Source organism: Phodopus roborovskii, unplaced genomic scaffold (genome assembly GCF_943737965.1).
Source record: "Phodopus roborovskii unplaced genomic scaffold, PHOROB, whole genome shotgun sequence".
In the NCBI taxonomy this organism is placed as follows: Eukaryota; Metazoa; Chordata; class Mammalia; order Rodentia; family Cricetidae; genus Phodopus; species Phodopus roborovskii.
The window spans coordinates 55480-76993 of NW_026125494.1; the positions used below are offsets into that span (position 1 = coordinate 55480).

General features: G+C 37.2%; 1 long non-coding RNA gene across 1 annotated transcript in view; it reads left to right on the forward strand.

The window, feature by feature from the left end:
- LOC127215880 (uncharacterized) overlaps positions 1-21514 on the forward strand; it is a 56073-nt gene that overhangs the window by 27320 nt on the left and 7239 nt on the right. The window contains exon 4 of the long non-coding RNA XR_007833989.1: positions 2480-2686. This is a non-coding gene — a long non-coding RNA (uncharacterized LOC127215880). The remainder of the gene's footprint in view (positions 1-2479; positions 2687-21514) is intronic.

Consider the following 21514-nt stretch of genomic DNA (forward strand, 5'->3'; position numbering starts at 1 on the left):
TGAGTGTGCAGGTTAGTTTCATTGTACTGTGACTGTTGAACATTGCTGCTAGCACACCAGTAAGCGACAAACACTATAGGTGGGTAATGCCCTCTATACAGCAAAGCTGGAAGCAAATTTAAGCAATAAATTGCGGAAGTCATTTCGAGATTGCATAGTGACTTGCCTTTTGCCACCCTTTTCCTTGGACAGTGCCATCAACATTTATTTATTCCAGTGAATAGCACACAGGGAGGAATAGGGATTTGGTGCTCAGTCTTTCTATGAGAATACTAAAGTTCCCTCCATCTGAGCCCTTCGGTTTTTGTTACTGTCCTAAGCTCAGTAGGGCTTAGCTATTTATTATTTATTATTAGCTGTCAAGTGTATCACATAGTCTTCTACATGCACTTAATTTATGGTGCATTTTAATTGCTGAGAATTGTCACATGAAATGGAAATTTTACAAGAAAAGAACAAATGATGAAGTTAAAGGGCAAAACATGGTGACCATCCATGAGCCTCAAGACATATTTACTCACTGTGTAAGCTTAGATAATTGACATTAGCCATTTGTGCCAAAGTTTCTTCATATACAAAATAGGGATCATAGAAATACTCATCCCATGACCATGTTGCAAATTAAACAACATGCTGAGAATACTGCCTGGTACATTTAATCTCAGATATTCATGTTATTTATTTGTTTGTTTGGTTTTTGCTGCAGTTGGTAAGTTAGTAGTATAGTTAGTTTACTCCTACCTGTACATGAGAGTTTAGTTCCATCCTAATGTTAGTGGTGAACTTCCTCATTTATGGGGATGTGGTTAGAATGGCCTTAAAGATAAGGGTATTTAGCTACTAAGTCAGTAGTTTTCAACCTTCCTAATACTGTGACCCTTTAATACAGTTCCTCACACTGTGGTAACTCCCAGCCATAAAATTATTTCATTGTTAGAACTGTAATTTTGCTACTGTTATGAATCTTAATGTAAACATTTGATATGATGCAGAATATCTGATATGTGATCCCAAAGGGGTTATTACCCACAAGCTGAGTACTGCTATACTAAGTAGTATAAACCGTTGACTTAGGATAACAGAAATTCACAGGTCACCTTAAGCCTGGTTTTGTGAGGCCTGTAATTTAGGAATGTGGGGGTTTGGGTTTTGTTGTTGTTGTTGTTGTTGTTTTGCTTCTTCTCCTCCTCACCCTCCTCCCTCTTCTTCCTCCATCTTCCTAGCTGACCTAGAACTCTTTGTATAGGCCAAGCTGGCCTGGGACTCAGACTCTCTCTGTCTTTGCCTCCCAAGTGCTGGGATGAAAGGCCTATGCCATCATGCCTGACTAATGGATTTATATATTTCTAAATTATTGGGCACAGAAAAATCTAAAAGATTATGCCTGTGACAAACGAAAATTAGTCAGTTTGGTTTCAGTATTTGGGGTAAGGTTGGGGTTATTTTGTAGATACCCTTTTTGTTCTTTTAGTAGCTGGAATAATTAGGGACAATGAACACCTCAGAACCACAAAACTGAAAATCTTTCTGAGCCTTTACCAAAGTTCTCAACACTTGCTTTGCATGGTCATTGATTGTGTTAAGTAATAAATAAACTCATGGTTTTATTTATGACAAAAGATGACCATGTACATACAGAAGCATATGGTTTTCACTAGCCAGTTTTGTGTCCATATTAAGTTTTTTCATCTCTGAAAAACATCTCTGTGTGTGGTAATATACACATGAATGTTTGTACCCTGGAAGGCCAGAGACATTGAATCTCCTAGAGCTAGAGTTATAGTTGTGAGCTGCCAAATTGCTAGAAATCAGACTTGGGTCCTCTGCAAGAGCAGACAATGCTCTTAAATGCTGAACCATCTCTCTAGCCCCAAGAAATTTCTGTTTTGATATGATTTAGAAAAAGTATTACTTTCTGTCTTGCTTAAGATTGCCTTAAAGTTAGATTGCAAGTTCATGAATAGCTTAATTCAGTTGTGCAAATATTGACAGAGCCCAAAACCTTACATTTTCATTAGTGATAAGATTTGGCTTCTTCTCATTAATTATCAAGAGCAAAATCTGATATATGAATATATGAATTTATAAGTGTCTGTATCTGTGTGTAAGGAAGTTTAACTTGTTTTTTTTTCTTGTTTTTGTTTTTGTTTTGTTTAGGTAATTGTTTTCAGTAACAGCATGCCTTTAGACTATAGTAATAGTAGAATCCATTTCCAAAGTTACTAATTGTCCTGTTAAAGGCTTTGCCTTTGTGACTCAGTTTAGTTTTAGGAGGCCAGAGCTGGAGGCTCAGAGCACTATGCTTAGAAGACAATGATTCAGTTTTGTCACACCAGTCACTTGAGCAAATATCTTTGTTCCTGTCTCATGCTATGGTTAACTATGTCGATTTTTGTGTATTTGATTGATTATGTAACCTTTATAAATGGAAAATTTTGTCCTAGAATATCTGTAAAATCTTTGATATCCTTTTCTTTAGGTTTATATTCTTTAAAGTTGATTTGGTAAATGTATTTGAAAGATGACTCTCCAAGGCCCTTGGAGTAATGGAACCAAGACTGATTTGAGTCTTGAATCTGTTGAGGAAGACACACATTAATTTACATCAATATCAGGATGATCTGTATTGGAAGAAGAGCAAGTTGTACAAGGGCAACATAGTATCTCAGGACTTCAGCTCCTCTAGGTAAGTCAGAATACTTGTCTCTTTAGATTATTTTTCTTTTGAATTTTTACTGACATTTTAATTGATCTGTTAGTAAATTGAAATTATTTTCAGTTTGGAAAATGTAGAAACACAAAAAGTTGACAAACTTACATGTAATGCCATTTCAATAGAACTACAATCTACTAACTTTATTTAATGGCTGATAGATTTTTTTTATAGTTGATTTTCTAGAAAGTATTTATTGAGTATAATGTCACTGTGAAATTAGAATGAGGAAGGCATAAAGAAGTTTTATGTATTCTCAGTTTATCTTACTTGAAAATCAAAAACAGTATTTCTCTTGAGCAGAAAAGTATCTTAAAGTAGATTCTAGCCAGCAGTCATCCTCTCTCTTAAAATAATTACTGGCTGCTTTTAGCAAAAGCAAATGGTTGTTGAGTGTATGTGGAGTATTCTGGCACAACCCTGGAGAGTATATAGCCCACTGCACACATGTCTTATATGGCATAGTCTGTTGCCCCTAATCTACAAACCCATGCAGCATGTCACCTAACTGTAGACATTTAACACCATGCTGTGTGCATATTGCATTTGGAAAAAGTACAGGAAAAGTAAAGCTAGCACTTTTATAAAGGGCAGCCATCTAAATAGAACTTACAGAACCTACCTGAAGGTGTTCCTAGTCATCAAGTAAGTGGAGCATAAGAAAACCTGGCGTGAATGTCTCGGTTGGCTCTACTCTTAAAAAAAAAAAAAAAAATCCAATTTACTTTTAATATTTTATTTCTTATTTAACTTATTCCTTTATTCTAATTAATTTATTAATACTGCTAATTTTTTACTTTGTTAAATTTAAATTTTTTTACATGTTACATATAAAAGTCAAAGGACAACTAGCAGGAGTTGGTTCCTCTTCTGCAGTGTGGATCCCATGCATTGAACTTGGGTTATGAGGTTTAGCTGCAGGCATCTTTACTTGCTGAGCCATCTCATGATGTTTTATAAATGTAATCACTCATAATAATTCTGTAAAGCACAAGGATATTAATAATATAGCTAAACAAAAGTATTTTAATAGGTTATTCTTTAAGCCTTTCCTTTTAATTTTTAATATCTTTTTACTTAACTTTTTGTTAAAAACAAAGGCAAACAAATACATTAGCTTAGACCTACATAGGATAAAGATCTTCCATAGTACTGTCCTCTGCTTGTATACTATGTCCCATTAGAAGGTCTTCAAGGACAATAACTTATACACAGCTGTCCCTCTTATGGTAACAATACCTTCTGGAATTCTTCCATAAAGAACTGAAAGTTTTCTTTTTCTTACTTTCTTTCTTTCTTTCTTTTTTTTTTTTTTTAAGTAAGTAGAAGGAATCCATTCTGAAATAGCCATAAGTGTAATGTGGTAGATGCTTGGCCCAGTAACATCAGGATTGGCTGTCACTGACAAGTCCTAGACATTGTATGACTTTGTGTACTGTCTGTACAGGACTTGAGCAGGTTTCTTCCACCAGCTCACTGCAGACTTTATACTGTGGCTTTTCTAGGTGAGAGGAATTTTTCAGCATGTGATAGTCATGAAACATGGGGTGGTTCATCTTCAACATCAACCTGATTGGATCAAGGATACCTAAGATATTTGTTAGGCACACTTCAGGGTGTGTCTATGAGGGCATTTCCAGAGACCGCTGGATCATGAGGCCTTGATCTAATACATGAGAATTCCTTTATTCATCATACAGTAACACTATTGGGAGGAGGGCTTCATGGAAGGTACCCAGGTCACTGGGACTTTTCCCTGAGTATTATACTTGCCCTCTCTCTTTCCTGTAGTTTTTCCTGAACACCATATTGTGAACTTCTCTGTCCTATCATGCCCTCCCAGCCATGAAGCAATAACACCTTTGAAACCACAGACAAACAGATCCTTCCACCTTTAACTTGTTTCTCTCATGTCACAACAACACAAGAGCTTGCTGACAGAGACTCACTGTCATGTATGGTCTATTATTAATGTTCATGATTATATGTGTTATGTGCTTAGAGTTGTGAGCAAGTATTGCACACAGGGAGTATACACACACACACACACACACACACACACACAGGAAGTACAGTGAACCAAGGCTCTATACGTCATCTCTGTTGCTGATTTAGCATTTCTGGGAATATGACAACTTTTTCTCTCTCTCAAAAACCTAGTTGGATTAGAATTTGTCCAGTGTCCCACAACCTTCTTGAGATAATTTTGTGGCTGTCTTTCCCTGCCAGTACTTACTGAGTACTGTTTCTATAAGTCCTCATCATTGCTGTTGTTCTTATTCATGATAGTGATAAGTTGTATATCTTTAAGACAAAACATTTGAAAGGTTTCCGGGTAGAATATAAAGTGGGAATCATACTTCTGCTGAAGTATGACCCCCTGTTCTTTTCTTAGGTCCCCACTTTGTTCTTGTTTGAGCCTTTTGAAGTTATATTTTTTGTTTTAATTTAATAAGCCTTTTCTTAAATACAATTAACTTCCTCATCCAGTCAATTCATAGGAAAAAACAACTCAATACATTGTGGCAGCTGATTGATTTTTGTAATATTGGCATTTAAGGTTGGATACTAAAATAAAAAAAAAAAATTTAAATCCGTTAGTTGTATTTCCGTTTCAGTCTTAGACAGCACTATAGGTGAACCATCTTTCACCACATTTTAGATTCATCTTTTTTTTTCCAATGTGTTAAAATTTTTTTATTTATTTTATATAACCAAGACCATTTAAAAGAAAACAAACATTTATAGACAATATTTGGGAATTTGGGCATCGTTCTTTCCAAACTACTTCCTGCTGGTAAGGGACGCTGTCATGGGGGATTCGAAGAAGATGCAGAAATCCTGGATGTAGTCTGTAAGGCTGCTTTGTCCAGCTGTTTTGAATGTAGGATCATCTGGTACTCTGTTTCAGGTGGTCTGGCTTGACCAAACCACATTAGTCTGGAAGGAATCCACATCTTTTCATTTTCTGTGGAAACAAAAATAGAAATCCTTTTCCCCAGAAACTTGTCCTTGAACTTAAATTTTGGAGTCAAAGCATTTTTTTTAATTTAATTTATTATTTTACATGTCAATCCCAGTTCCCTCTCCCTCGGAGGGAGGCACATTTTAGATTCTTAAGTCATAACTTAACTCGGTGTTTCAGGACAAACCCTAAACACTCCATGTGCTTCCCAGAGCACTTTCTCCCCACTCCCAAACTCCTGTTTGCTGTTCTTCCTGTGGTAGTGTTCATGCATACTTGGCCCCGGAGAGCACAGAAATTAGTGGCCTTGCTCTTCATCTCAAAAATAATTTAAGAATTTCTATGTAATTTTTGTAATGGTATGTTTTAGTTGAATTGTTTGAATCTGAAGCTACTTTGGTTAACCTGATTCCTTCAACTTATCTCTGATATTGGCCATAACCTGTTGTGTGGGACTTTATCTGGGTGATGGTAGAAGGGTTCCTTCTGCCAGAGCCTGTAGCTGATATTATTCATTAAAGCACTCTGTAACTTGAATCTTCTTCCACTGCTGACGTTACCTTGAAAATGGCAGCTTTTCTGGTAAGCTGCCCAGAGAAGTGCAGTGATATGTGTTTTAGAAGTAAAGAAACCGGATCCAACCCAGTGACTATAGAGTCACTGTTGATAGGCAATATCTAAAGTATAAATTTCCTGTTCATACTTACTACTTTTGTAGTAAATATTTTCCTCGAAAAGTGCAGAAGTACGGCAATAAACAGAAAAATTGACATATGTTGTACCAAAAGGTATCCCAGTATCATTGCTGAGTAAGATCAAAGTACATTCTATGTGTGTATGAAAATGTCATAGTGAAATTCATTTGGGGGCTGGGATGGAGCTTTGGTAGAATGCTTACATAGTGTACATGAAACCTTGGGTTTGATCACCAGCTCACATAAAACTAGTGTGATGGTGCCTATATTAACAGCACTCAGAAGTTCAAGGACATTATCTACTACATAGTGCCCAAGGTCACTCCTTGGGCTATAGCCCAAGTGTCTTGGGCTATAGGAGAGCCTGTCCCAAAAAAGAAACTTATTATTTTCTGCACTTAATTCATGCTCCTAAAGAGATCTTCCATTTCCAAAGAAACAATACAAAATTTATTATATTTTATTTTATATAGATCCATGTCTAGTATGAGTACTGCATATTTTGTCCATATTCTTCAATCTCATTAATCTCAAGTCTAACTTGTCTAGTGGGCTTCCAGAAAATAGCATCCTAAATGATTGCCATTTTGCTTAATTTATTTAAGACCTTTGCTTCTTATCTTCTGGTACCTTTTATTTTCCCAATAAAAGAAGCACTTAACAGAACTTAACTATGTTAAACATTTTAATTGTATAGTTGAATATTGCCAAGTGTATACAACTTCTTTGTCTTGTAAGACTAAAGTTCTACACCCATCAAACAGCCTCCTCTTCTTCCAGAAACTACCATCTGCTTCTCTTCCTATTAATTTAATTACCTTAGTATGTACATGGATTCTCACAACATTTGTTTTGTGTCTGGCCTCAATGTTTATCCATGTTGTAATATTTTAGTCTATACTGAAGTTTTCCTCTTTTGTAGGGCTGAATAATATTCTGTTGTGTGAACATATCACACTTTGCTTATTCATGTTTTTCTTCTGTTAGAAACAGGATTATTTTACTTGGCTGTTATGAATAATGAATGAACAGGGTATGTATATTTTTTTCTTTGAGGTATAGCTACTGTCCACCAGGACTTTTAATTTCTCTGTATGCTTAATCCTTGTCAGGACTTATTTTGTGTTTTCATTCTAAGTAATAGCTATTTTAATAAGTATGGAATAATTATGGCTTTGATTTCTATTTTCCTAGTGATTAGTGATATTGAAGATCTTTTTAATGTGTTTGCTGGCCAATTCCATAATTTCTTCCGAGAAATGGCTCTTTAAAATCCTTTGGTCATTTTAAAATTTGAGTGTTTTTATTCTTTTAATAATTTCATGTACATATACAATATATCTTAATCATATCCACTTCAAGATTTCCCTCCCACTTATCTAGCAACCCTCCCAACATGTACCCATCCAACCTTCAAGACCTTTTTAAATATTTACCCACAGAATCAAGCAAGAATAACCCACCAGCCCCAAAGAAAAATTACTTTGCTTTCCCAAGTAGCCATCTACTGCCAGTAACTCTTCAGCCAGCAATGGGACCTCTTAAACCCCTCCAATCCATACTGAAATGTTGACTGACTTGATCATGTACAGGTAACCACAGCTGCTATGGCTTCATCATATGCCATGTCACACCCAAAAGGGCATATTTCTCAGCGTTCCTCCTGTCATCTGGATTTTATATTCTTTGTTCTCCCTTTTCTGCAATGTCTCCTGAGACTGGAGGGGAAATTTGATTGTCCCTTTTATGGCTGCACATTCCCTAGTTGCTAATCTCAGTAATTTGACCAGTTTTGAGTTTTTGTATTAACCTCTGGTCAAGATTTAGAAAAGCACTGATCTTTGGGTATAAACATAAATATTTATAAGACAACGAAACAAAACATTAGCAAAAAATAGTTGTAGGTTCCTTACTGGGACCTATGACCAGTCATGAGCTTTTGACTAGCTGAACAGTAACCAGTCATGAATTCCCCCTGTTGGAGCAAGCCTTCAATCTAGACAGAAAACAGTTGGTCACACCTATAACAGTCATACCATTATTATACCAATGGGCATATCTTGTCTGGCATGTTATTATTGTAATACACAGGTCCACTGTGGTTTAGGGTAGTTGGAAGTTTTTCACTGTCTTGCCTGGTCCCACTGGACCAGTTTCTCTCCTACCCACTGGTCTCTACAGCTGCTTATTAAATAATCATTTTGAGGCTTAATATTAATTTTAATTGTTTGGCCAGTGGCGCATGCATATTACTAGCTAGCTCTTACAACTTAGATTAACTCATTTTTATTAATCCTTATATTGTCACATGGGTTGTGGCTTTTAATGGTCTGCAGACATATTGTCCCTTGGGTGGCTGGATGGAGTCTCCTCAGCTCTACCTTCTTTCTTTCTCCATCTTTGTTTGGATTTCCCACCTAGCTATATTCTGCCCTGTCATAGACCAAAACAGCTTTATTCTTTAACCAATAAAAGCATCACATATTTGTAGCCAACAGAAGGACATCCCACATCAGGTAAGATTGTTGGTGACTTTAATTTGCAATAAGGCTGCATCATACCTGCTGGTACAATGAAAGATATTCAGAAAGGAGGAAGTTTCAGGTTAGTTCCAGCTTGGTTTCTCTATTTCTAGCAACTAAAATGTGTGATGTCTTCAACAGTAGTTATTGTGTCTTTTCCCCATTTTAAAGCATGGTTGTTTTTTCTTAGTTTGAATCATATCTTTACAAATCCTAGCTATTAGTATCTTGTAAATTTATTATATGATTTGAAAACAACTCTTCTTTCATTTGCCTTTTTATTATTGCCTTTGATTCACAGAAGTATTTAATTTTATATATTATCTATTTTCATACCCGTGTGTTTATTGACATATCTGTTACATTTGGTTTTGATCTTTTAATCATCACTTTTTCTAAGATACTAAGAGCAAAGTATAATAGACCATCTAAAAATTAATTTTAAAAAGTCTTGTTCTAGGTTAAAAGTTTGCAGAATGGTACAGTTTGAAGTAAAAATTGTATGTTGGACTAAATCATGGAAATGGGGCAAAAAAAAAAAAAGAAAGAAAGAAAGAAAGAAAAGAAAATGGAGGCTGAGGAAAGCTCTCCTCCCAGTGTCCTTTGAATTATGTCTTTGCGTGTCCACAGCAAGCTGATATGGAAACCCTCAGAAGGAAATGGTCTTTTGCTGCCTTCCACATTCTTCTCACCTTTCTGTGACCTAGTGTCTCATATTCTCTTAACATTGCCAACAAAGACAGTTGAAATCTTATTCTGAAGTTAACTTTCAAATTTAGACAAACAAAAGATATTCTTAAAGTACTTAATGTTGTCTCAAGTCATGATTACATCTGATCAGCCACAGGACCATTTATACTAGTTCCTAATTAGTTGTTTTCAAAACCATCCCCAGTGAGCAAGGTGTCTAGCAACATCTCTGCTGGGTTCAGGAAAGTGCACAAAGAACCAGCTCTTGAGTGGTTCCCAGGCATAGAGTCTCAATAGAATTTAAGGAATTTATTTCTTCATGTTCCATTTCTGTTGCCAGTGTTCTGATTTTCTGCTTGTATTGTCTCTTCTGTGATTGCAACTTCATCATCTTTCCCTGCTCATCAGTTGTAACACAGAAGTTGGTAGTCTTACTTGTCTAATTTTCCTTCACAGTGCATCAGAGTCATCTTTCACTGGCCTCAGCTCTAATCCCTGTCCTTGAGCATTTGTAAGAATTAAAACAAGCCTATATCATCTATGACTGTCTACACAATTTCAGAGCACTGACCAACTCATGCAGCAAACCTGTCCTCATGCAGGATCAAATGGCTTCCTTGCCTGAAGCTCAGATGTTGGTAAGGTGCTAGGAACATGAACTAACAAGACCTCATTGAGCTTGGGTGTTGTCACTGGTCCACCTTATCCTCCCAATACATAAAGCAGCTTGATTCTTAAAAAGCTTAGGTATAGGAGCTGAGGCAGATTAAAACACTTGACACATAAATGTGAATACCTTAGTTTGGATCCCTAAAACCCATATAAAGCCAGGCTTAGTGGCATGTGTAAATAATCCCAGCACTCATGTGGCAGAATGAGGGATAGAGACAGGAGAATGTCCAGAAGATCATGAGCCAACTAGTTTGTCATACAGAGTGATAAAGAACAGACCCTGTCTCAATAAGCAAAGTGAAGATGAGGACTGGCATCCATAATAGTTCTCTGACCTCTGTATGTCCTCTATATCACATTCATTTCCCCCCACACACACACACGCACAGAAAGGATTTTTAAAAACTCAATCACAGAAAGAAGCTGATGAAATATTAGTGTGTTTCCTTTCCCTCTTAACTTTCTGTTAAGTTTAAATTTATAGTGATGATGATGATGATTATAAGAAAGTCCCCAGCAAGCAGATGACAATAGGAAGTAGTAACGAGTGACCATAGGATATAACTGTGACAAATAAGACTCTTGGTTCAGTATTCTACCCAAAGGTGTTTGAAGATTTTGCCTCTTTAAAAAAAAAAAAAAAAAAAAAACTTGCAACAGATATCACATTTTCTACAAAACAAGTCCAAGGGTGCCAAGTTCATTACATCAGACTTTCCAGTTAAGCCTTATGAGAATGGAAATTCCAAGTTTTGTATGGTAGTTTTGTTCTACTAGGCCTCTATGAAACCATTTTGCTTTAGGCATGAGTGAGCTAATCTCATTTGAGAAGATGTGTTCATTAGCAAAATTGTACCAAAATAAATTTCACTAAGGTCATAGTGTTTAATTTAATAGTATTATGATAATAACTGCCATAATTAGTTTCAGATTTTCCTTCTTTCCCAAAGGACAAGAATTTTTGTAGTCTTGGATATACACTTAAGGCATAAGAGTGACAGCAAAATTAATGCCATGGCCTTCAGAGCTTGTTTATGTATTTTTCTTGTTGGGCCCTAAAGGACGTAGGGAGCATTGTACATTGAAAACAAATCACTTAGGATGTACAAGATAAAACTGGGTTAATTGGGTTCACCTGATCTTCAACTAGGCCACATCTCAATCAACATAATATTTCTTATTAGTTAAGCAAGTGTGTTTTTATAATTAGAAAATTACCTCAGAACTACACAAAAAGGCTTAAAGAATACTTTCTTCAAATAAAATATGTAGGGGTTTTTCACTTATTGTTTTAATCTAGTTTGTATTTAATTTTTAAAAAATCACTTTGCCTTTGTATATCCATAGCAAGAATGTCCTGGTGCCATCAGGACACTGATACCCACCTATTTTCAGGGATATGGGCAGCACACTGTCCTACAACTAGTGTTTGTACTCACTCTTCTAAACCCTCAGGCTCTGAGCCCTTGTTTTCATTTATTGTCAGGGTTTGTGTAACAACAAAATGAACTGTTGACACATTCAGCTAAAATCAAGAGAAACTTGGAGGTACAAATGTTAGAGTCTGTTTTATAGCTAACTGAAAAAGATGCCAACATTTTTCCCAAATAGTGGTTTTAAGGTATTTTCTTATGTCCTTAGTTCAATTAATAGTTTTTTTTATTTCTAAATATTTCTGACAATTCCATATATGTATATAATGTATTTTGGTCATTACCAGCCCCATAATTACTCCACCTTTTCCATCTCCTTCTGAAATTCTTCTTCATCCTAAGCCCCACCCTTTTTTGTGCCTATGTGTTAGTGGTATTTGCATGAGTATGGGTTGGAAATTATTTACTGGAACATAAAAAAAACCAACCAGTAGCTGTACCACAAAGAAAATTATATATCCCCACTTCTCATTAACTGACAGTAGTTCCTCTGGAGGGCCTATGAGCCCCTTCTCCATCTTTGTTGGAATGTTGATAGGCTTCCTCTTATTCAGATTTGTGCAGGCAACCACAGTTTCACTGATTTCATGACTACAATAGTCGTATCATGTCCATAAGACATTGTTATTTGGCATCCTTTCCTATTCTTTGATTAGTGCATTCATGGTAGGCTTCAAGCCTTAGAAGAGCTTGGTAAAGATGGCCCATTTTGAACTGAGTGCTCTTACTCTTAGCACCTTCAGTTATGAGTCTCTGTTCATCTAGCAAAACAATAGTAGATTCTCTTATGGAACCTATGAGCTCCTGAGCAGAACTTTGACCAATTCTGCAAATACTAGGTATGAATTCCCTCCTGTGGGCCAGCCTCTGACCCAATCAAAAAGCAATTGGTTGCCCTATAACCATTGTATACATCTTGTCTAGCACATCGCTATTATAGCTAATATGATTTGCAGTAGTTATGTGAGATTGTTGATTACTTCTTTCCTGCAGTATCCTACATAGTCCCTCCTAGTACTATGAATAGTAGATCTCAGTGACGAAGTTTCCAGGTCAGTTCCAGGTTGATATCACTCTGTCATGTAATAAAAATGTGATGTTGTAGTTCTGGTGGGTAATCGAAAGCACTGGTAGTAACCTGTATTGGTTTATGGGCCTCTGGAGCCTCCCCTGATCAGCCCCTCTTAGAGAGGTATCCCATACTGGCACTGGAATTTTTGTTTAATAACCCATGGCTGCCCATAGATTATCCACCCACAGAGGGTATCTCTATTTAACTTTTATACTTAACTATTTTTTAGACGCTTACAAACTGTTGGGTTTTCATTTGGCTTTTTCATATATACTTAGTTTTAGTTAACACTTCTCCCTACCCCCACTCCTTCTCTATCCTCGCCAACAACATTTTCACTTAAACCTTTCTACCTACAGTTATACCCCTACTTTCATGTCATCTTTCATGTCATATGTCTTAAAGCCTCTGTATTTCTCCCTCCCTTAAGGCCTCGTTTTCCCCTCTGTGTGTATCTCCTTGGTCTCTGCAAACACACCAAGTTAAAAATACACTAATCTGAGAATTTAAGTTAGGAATGAGAGTAAATATATTTGCCTTCCTGTGTCTATATTACCTTATTCAATATAATATTTTCATTTCTATCCATTCTGCTACAGATTTTGCAATTTAATTTTTCTTTTTTAAATATATTTTTAGTTTTTTAATAATATATTTTATTTAAATTAGAAACAATCTTATTTTACATGTCAAACCCAGTTCCCTCTCCCTCCCAACTTCTCATGCCCTCCACCAACCCCCCCCCATCCCATCCCCATCCACTACCCAGGGAGGGTGATGCTTTCCAAGAGGGATCATCAAAACCTGACAAGTCATTTGGGTTAGGGCCTAGGCCTTCCCCTATGCATCGAGGCTAAGAAGTCCCTTCTTGCACTGGGGATACATCCTGGTTCTACAGCTAGAAGCCCCATAGACTGCCCAGTCCTCCTAGCTGCACCCATGTTCAGGGGCTGTGGTTTGGTCCTATGTTGGTTCCCTAGCTGTCAGATTGGGGTCCATGAGTTCTTCTTGCTCAGTTCATCTGTTTCTGTAGGTTTTCCCAGCATGGTCTTGACCTCTTTGTTTGTCACTCCTCCCTCTCTACAAATAGATTCCAGGAGTTCAACTCAGTGCTTAGCTGTGGATCTCTGCTTCTGCTTCCATCAGCTACTGGATGAAGGCTCTAGGATGGCATTTAAGGTAGTCATCATTCTCATTATAGGGGAAGGGCATTTAAGGAAGCCTCTCCACTGTTGTTTAGATTCCTAGTTGGGGTCATCCTTGTCGATTTCTGTAAATTCCCTAGTGCCAGATTTCTCTTTAAACCTGTAATGGCTCCCTCTATTGATGTCTCTCTTTTCTTGCTCTTCTCTCTTCATCTCCCCATTCAATCTTCCTGCTCCCTCCTCTTCTCCTTCTTTCTCCCTCCTCATGCTCCCAGTTTGTTCAGGGGCTCTTGTCCCTTTCTCCTTCACCATGGAACCAGTCTTCCTTGCTTGCTAGCTTCTCTGGAGGTGTGGATTGTAGGCTGATGATCCTTTGCTCTCTGTCTAATATCCGTATATGAGTGAATACATACCATGTTTGTCTTCCTGTGACTGGGGTTACCTCACTTAGGATGGTTTCTTCTAGTTCCATCCATTTGCCCATGAATTTCAGGATTTCCTTGTTTCTTTCCACTGAGTAGTACTCCCTTGTGTAAATGTACCACATTTTCTTTATCCATTCCTTGGTTGAGGGTCATCTAGGTTGCTTCCAGGTTCTGGCTATTACAAATAATGCTGCTATGAACGAAGTTGAACAGATGTCCTTGTATGAATGTGCATACAATGTGTAGAATTGCTGGATCTTGAGATAGACTGATTCCCATTTCCAGAGAAACCTACATACTGATTTCCTAAATGGCTGTACAAGCTTGCACTCCCACCAGCAATGGAGGAGTGTTCCCCTTTCTCCACATCCTCTCCAGCATAAACTGTCTTTGGTGTTTTTGATTATAGCCATTCTGATGGGTGTAAGATAGTATCTCAGAGTTGTTTTGCTTTGCATTTCCCTGGTGGCTAAGGATGTTGAGCATTTTCTTAAGTGTCTTTCAGCCATTTTAGGTTCCTCCATTGAGAATTCTCTAGTTGGTTCTGTACCCCACTTTTTAATTGAATTATTTGGTGGTTTGGTGACTATCTTCTTGAGTTCTTTGTATGTTTTGAAAATCAGCCCTTTGTCAGATATGGGCTTGGTGAATATCTTTTCCCATTCTGTGGGCTGCCATTTTGTCTTGTTGACTGTGTCTTTTGCCTTACAGAAGCTTCTCAGTTTGAGGAGTTCCCATTTATTAATTGCCAGTCTCAGTGTCTGTGCTACTGGCATGATGTTCAGGAAGCGGCCTCCTGTGCCAATTCATTCAAGGGTACCTCACACTTTCTCTTGTGTGTTTGTGTGTGTGTGTGTGTGTGTGTGTGTAGCTATATTACCATTATCTATTCATCATTTGATGAACATCTAGTCTGATTACTTGACTTTTGTGAATAAAACAACAGTTGAACATGGATACACTTGTGTGTGTACACATTGAAGCCAGAAGTTACCATCCCCCATCTTCTCCCATTGTTCTGATTTGCTTCTGTGCTCTTTATGGGGGCCTGGAGATTGAATCAGGTCCTTATACTTTCTCCCCAAGACTGATACTTAAAAACTGCAAGAGGTGAAGACTACTTGTTTAAAATAGAATCTTACTATATAGTTCAGGATAGAAAGGCCCACCAAAGAAAATATATTGAGATACTGCATTGCAAAATTTTCTAACATTTGCCAGGTATGGCACACCTTTATTTATCCCACCACTTGAATGAACAGAGGCAGACAGATCTCTGTCCAGGACAGCTTGATCTACATAGTAAGTTACAGCCCAGCCAGAGCTACAATATTGAGACTCTATGTACATAAATAAATAAATAACATAATTTCTATAGAGAAATAAATTGTATGCAAAGCATTGAAATTTTCATTGTCTTTATACTGATATTGTCAATTAGAGAAGCCTGGAATATGCTTTTTAGTTTTTGTCTAGATTTCTATACCTAAAGATTATTATTAATCATTACTCATCATTTTATTGATTGAGAGATAGCCATTTTTCATTCTTCAAGGAGAGACAGCAGTAGATAGTACCAGAGATAAAATTACATGTGTAGTTAACACATGTGGATGTACAGATGTATGAATACTGATCAAATAAGCTTAAAGTGCTAAGACTTGAAAGTGCTTGTCTGTGAGGAAGAGAATGTGATGCCTCTATCTTTAAAATAGAGATATTAAATACAGCTATGACATTAAAGTTTTAATTGAAAAGGAAAACATTATTTCTGCCTGCACAGAAAAAGTTGGTACAAAAGATGAAAAATGAAGGCAGGAGAAAACTTCAGGAGGCAGGAAGATAAGACTTCATGGCCAAGACAGCAGCCTGGGGATGGAATAGAAGCATGGCTCTGTTAGAGGCAGGTGCAACATTTTGTTCATAGGTATCCACGTGTAATGTGCAGTAAGCAGTGAATGTTTTCCCCTGGAACAAAAGGAAATACAATCAGTGAAAAATACCATTTAACTCTGAAGTTAGAGTCACCAAGGTTTGAAGGAAATGTATTTTAACAAAACAAAACAAAACTTGTGAAGAGTAAAGAAGTGAGGGTCTGGGCTGTAACTACTTTTCCTGAACTTTCTGCTTTTATTGAGGCTGAAAATGATCCCAAAATATTGTTAACCTGTTTAGTGAGAACAACAGAGATCTGGGTGTATACACATTTTGTAAATGAATATAGATCTTAGAACAGGAAGCCTGGCATTTAACTTTTAAGTATATTCTACTATAATTTTTACTATTATTTATTTTTAAATGTATCAGCCCTTTGTTTTCAAATACTGCTTTTTTTAAATAACACAGAGTCCTATTTAATATTTTCTTCAACTAATGAATTAAATAATATTTTTGTCCTTTCCTAAGTTGTAAAAACTGATGATGATTATAATAAGAAGAAATAGAGGCTAGAGAGGTAGCTCCAAGGTCAAGAGTACTTACTACTCTATCAGAGTACCCGGGTGTGGTTCCCAGTATCTAGGTGGTAGGTTACAACCATCTGTATCTCCAGCTCCAGGGAATTCAGTACCTTCCTCAGCTCTCTGGACATAAGGCATGTGTGTGGTACATATGCATACATATGGGCAAAACACTCATAAACATGAAATCAAAGTAAATATTTTAAAATGAAGACTTAACTTGACCAGATTCTTATATAGTGACTCAGTTATGAGTAGTCATCTCCCCACTCACTCTATTGATCCAGCAAGTTTGTAATGTTTTGCACATGGGATTGACCTAAATATGACCTTAAAAGTTAAGGGTCAGTCCAGTGTTTTCACATTTTTTTTATTTGAACAGCAGCCATGTACCTCTGAGAAGCCCACCTACCTTAACAGGTCTGGGGAATGGAAGAATCATTTAAGTGAAAAGAAATTATTTGCATTAATACTAATATGCAACTATTTAGAAGAAAATACTAGTATTAATCTAAACATTAACATTATATATACTATATTGTGATATATAGTATAATACTTACAGTATAAGCATTAAAAATTTTCCAAATTGATCAAAATGTAATATATATATATATATATATATATATATATATATAAATTTTAGCTTCTGTGATCCTTTAATACCAATTCATTATGATTTGAGATTTTTATTTTAACTTTTTTTTCCTGAATGGAGTTTGAACCAAGGGTGTTGTGTATGTCAGGCAAGTACTCTAGCTCTGAGCAATGTCTCCAGCTATTTGCTTTTTACATAACACTCATTAAGATAGGAACAAACATTGCTACAGTTGTCTATATGGGGGAGCATTATTACTACTCAGGATTTTTTTTGCTAATGGACCTTCATTATTTTAACAGAATTAAACATCAGGATACTTAGATTCTCTTAATCTTGAGAAAACCTGAATTCTATCACTGCTTAGAAGTTGGTGCTTTTAAAGCAATGACACCCACTTTGAATAGGCAGTTGCTTATAAAGTTAAATAGCATGCTACTCCTAAGTTTTTACCCAACAGATATAAAACCATGATTCTATATAGAAATTGAACACATACATTATATTACATTAATTTTTGATGACCTAAAGTTGGCAAATGCCCATTGGTGAATGAATGCCCAGTAAATGGAATATGGTCACCAACTAGAAAGAGCTTGAGTGAAGAATGCAGATCAGGTGGAGCTGTCACCTGTGTACTCACTGACTGTTCTAGCATCAAATCTGAGGCCTTGTGGGACTGTCACAGGGTTATAGCTTAAAACCAGGAAGCATGAGATGAGAACAGACTCAAACATGAAAGAAGATCTGTCACAGTGTCGGCTGCCAATCAGGCTAGGTCTATGGCATATGCTAAGGTGTAGAAAAGAGCCTGGGCACAGTGCTCCATGGCTGTAATCCCAGCACTGGAACAGATGAGGAGAAGCATCACAAGTTTGAGGCCAGCCTAGACTACATAACAACAAACTAGGGAGGTAGATCAAAGGTAGAATACATCCCAACATGCACAAGGCCCTTGGTTCCATCTCCAGCATTAGGACACACACATTCTCAAAAGGTGCCAGTTTTAAGACACCAAAAGTCTCATGACCTGTTTTTATATTTCCAGTTTAATACTTTCACATTCTAAGATCTGAAAGCCAAGTTTATTATCACAACTATCCTGATGACAGCATATCTATCTGGTGATGTATGAAATGTTTATTACCTAGGAAATACTTTTCTGGAAATGTCAATCTAGATGGACAACTGTCAGTGCCCATACAAACACAGGAGAACATGCTAATGTCAGCAAGTTCTGAAGCACAGAACAAGAGATAGTCTCTTCTGAGGTTCTTTATCTAAATTTCTTTTTAGGAAATTGGCAAGTAAGTTTAACAAAGACAAGCAGCGCCTACCTTAGATTCCATCGATAAGAAGGAAATGGAAATTTTCCATTTCCAGCATCAAGTCATTTTCTCAAGTTACCAATTCATCCATTTTTGTATTCAATCAACTCTCTTTAAACACTATAGTAACTAATATTAAGAGCAGTTATATGTATGACTTATTAAATTCATGATAGTTTCACTGTTTTTCTGATAGATTTTTCTTTATTATTATTATTATTATTTCTTATTTTACATATTGATCCCAGTTCCCTCTCCTTCCCTTCATCCCTCACATGCCCCTCATCCCCCCCCCCTCACATATCACCCCACCACACTCCACAGGGAGGGTGATACCTTCCAGGAGAGATCAACAGAATTTGTCAAGTCAAAGGACTCTGATAGATTTTTCTACTTAAATATATTTTCCAGTTTTTCAAATTTTTTAAAAAGCCAAATTATGGTTTTCACAGATCTTTTTACTCCTTAAATGAAGTATGGAGGCTGGTGCTTTCCAGGGTGCCCCAAATGCATAGGACTTACCTTGTGTGAGGTTTGAAACCTACAGTTGGATTCTATATCATTGTTTAACGCTTCTTTGCCTCTGCTGTTTTTAATAACAAACTCTCAGCCTATCTAATCATAAGATGTTGTTACATTATGATATAGTCCAGTGTTTTCTTTAGTGTTAGTATACTAATTGCACAGTGTATTTATTTTTTAATTAGACTGTCTGAAATCCAGCCACACTTTACACAGCAGCCAACTACAGCTCTTGGGTTTTCCACTTTAGATACCAATATGCTAGGGATACAGTAAAAGTTTTACTAAAGACACTAAGAAGCCAAAACAATCTTGAGTGGAAAGAACAAAGTTAAAGATTTATTAAAAAAAAAAAAATGTGACTTCAAAATATACTGAAAATTCTAGTGTTCAAACAGCCTGCTTTGTGTTTGTATGACACACAGCAGAGCTGAGGACTGTAAGAAACAATCCTGCCTGTCTACAGATAGTTGTGTTTCAAAAGAAGGGCTAACCACATACAATGGAGGACAGTCTTCTCAATAGACAATGTTGGGACCATTGGGATCCATAAGCAGAGTAATGAAAATAGATTCCTTATTCTCACCAGTTCTAAAAACCACTCAAAACTGGTTGAAAATTTAAGGAGAAAACATAGACAAATGTTTCAGGAGAGTGAACAATGTATTTTTTTGGACAAGACCCTAAAGCCTAGGAAGCAAGCAAAATCAATTAATTGAATTGCATCAAACTAAAAAGCTTCTGCCAGCAAAGAAAATGTCAGAGTGAAAAGACAACCTGTACAAACTCTACATCAGCAGGTGGTTCATATCCAGAAGGAACTATGAGAGCTGGCAAGTAGATAACCTGATTTAAAACATGCTGTAGATCTACTATGTTTGTTACTTTATGTTGTTGCAAACACCATAACCAAAGCAGCTTATGGAAGAAATATTTATTTGGCTTACAGTTCCAAAGGGAGAATCCATAAAAGGGGAGGGGGCATGGCAGTAGGTAGCCAGAGCAAGAAGTGGAGAGATCAGATCTCTAGCCACACCGAGCAGAGAAAAGTGACTGGAATTTGTGGGGCTACAAATCCCTAAAGCCCATCCCCCAAAATGTACTTCCAGCAAAGGTCCCCAAACCTAAATTGTGCCACCAACTGGGGACCAAGTATTCAAGTTTGTGAGCCTATGAGGAGCATTTCCCATCCAAATGACTATGCCTCCATAGACAATTTCTTTAAAAGAAAAACATGGTGAATAGATTAGGAGGGACATGTTTAGCATCATAAACTACCCTGGGAATGTAAATAACCCCACAGTCAGATATCATCACACCCCAGTAAGAATGACTGCACTCTCTAAAAGAGAAAGAATAGTGAGTGCTGACAAAGGCATGAAAGGAAAGGAAACCTCTACAAAATTAATGTGGATTAATTTCTCCCTCAGAGGAGAGGATCAATAAAAGGTTAGCGCATTGTCCACCCTGCCCATTCCCCAGCCCCTGCCCACTACAGGGACAATCAGCAGGGAGCCTGGTCAGGGCAGGAACTTCGTTATTGCATCAAGCAGGGACTTATATAGGGTTGGAGTAGAGGGAAGGAATCTTAGGATAGGTGATGTAAATAGAAAGGGCCAATAATATTCCACCAAGTTAGTGGTTAGCTAAGCAGGAGTTAGTCTTACATCAGGCCTTGCTGAGTCTCTCCCACATGGAGGTTACAGGCCAAACACAAGCCGCCAAACTTTAGCCAGGCTCAGGAAGTTCTACTAGGCCTCACATCCTGGCCTTTTTTGCGCTCAATATCTTCCCCCTTTTGTTTTTGTAAGAATGGCAGAAATCATGGCCCCTGTCTTAGGTTGTTCCCCATTGGGAATCTTACCCATCAATGGGTACCATATATCCAGCTCATGGAGAATCCACTCCATGAGCTGTCTTAGGTTGCTTCAGCTTATCTGGGTTCTTACCCATCACTGGTCAGGTGGAAGGCGGGGAGGGACCTCATATGAGGACAGCTAGTCATATGGGGAGCTTGGCTCCTGAGTAGCGAGCCTAGAATAATGAACTTTGATTTGATGAAATTTTCCTGCTTCTAGCTGTTGGTAAATAAATTGTATGACCTTATTAATCATGCAGGGCCCGACAGTGAGGATAAGGAGAACGAGAAAGAGAGGTTGAAGCAGAGGGAGAAGGTAGAGTAGGAAGCCATGTAAGCCAGTCCATAGCAGGTTGTCCTGGTGGTCCCTCCGTCTCCTCTCCAAGTCCTCCTGAAGCCCTTTGATCTTATCCTGAA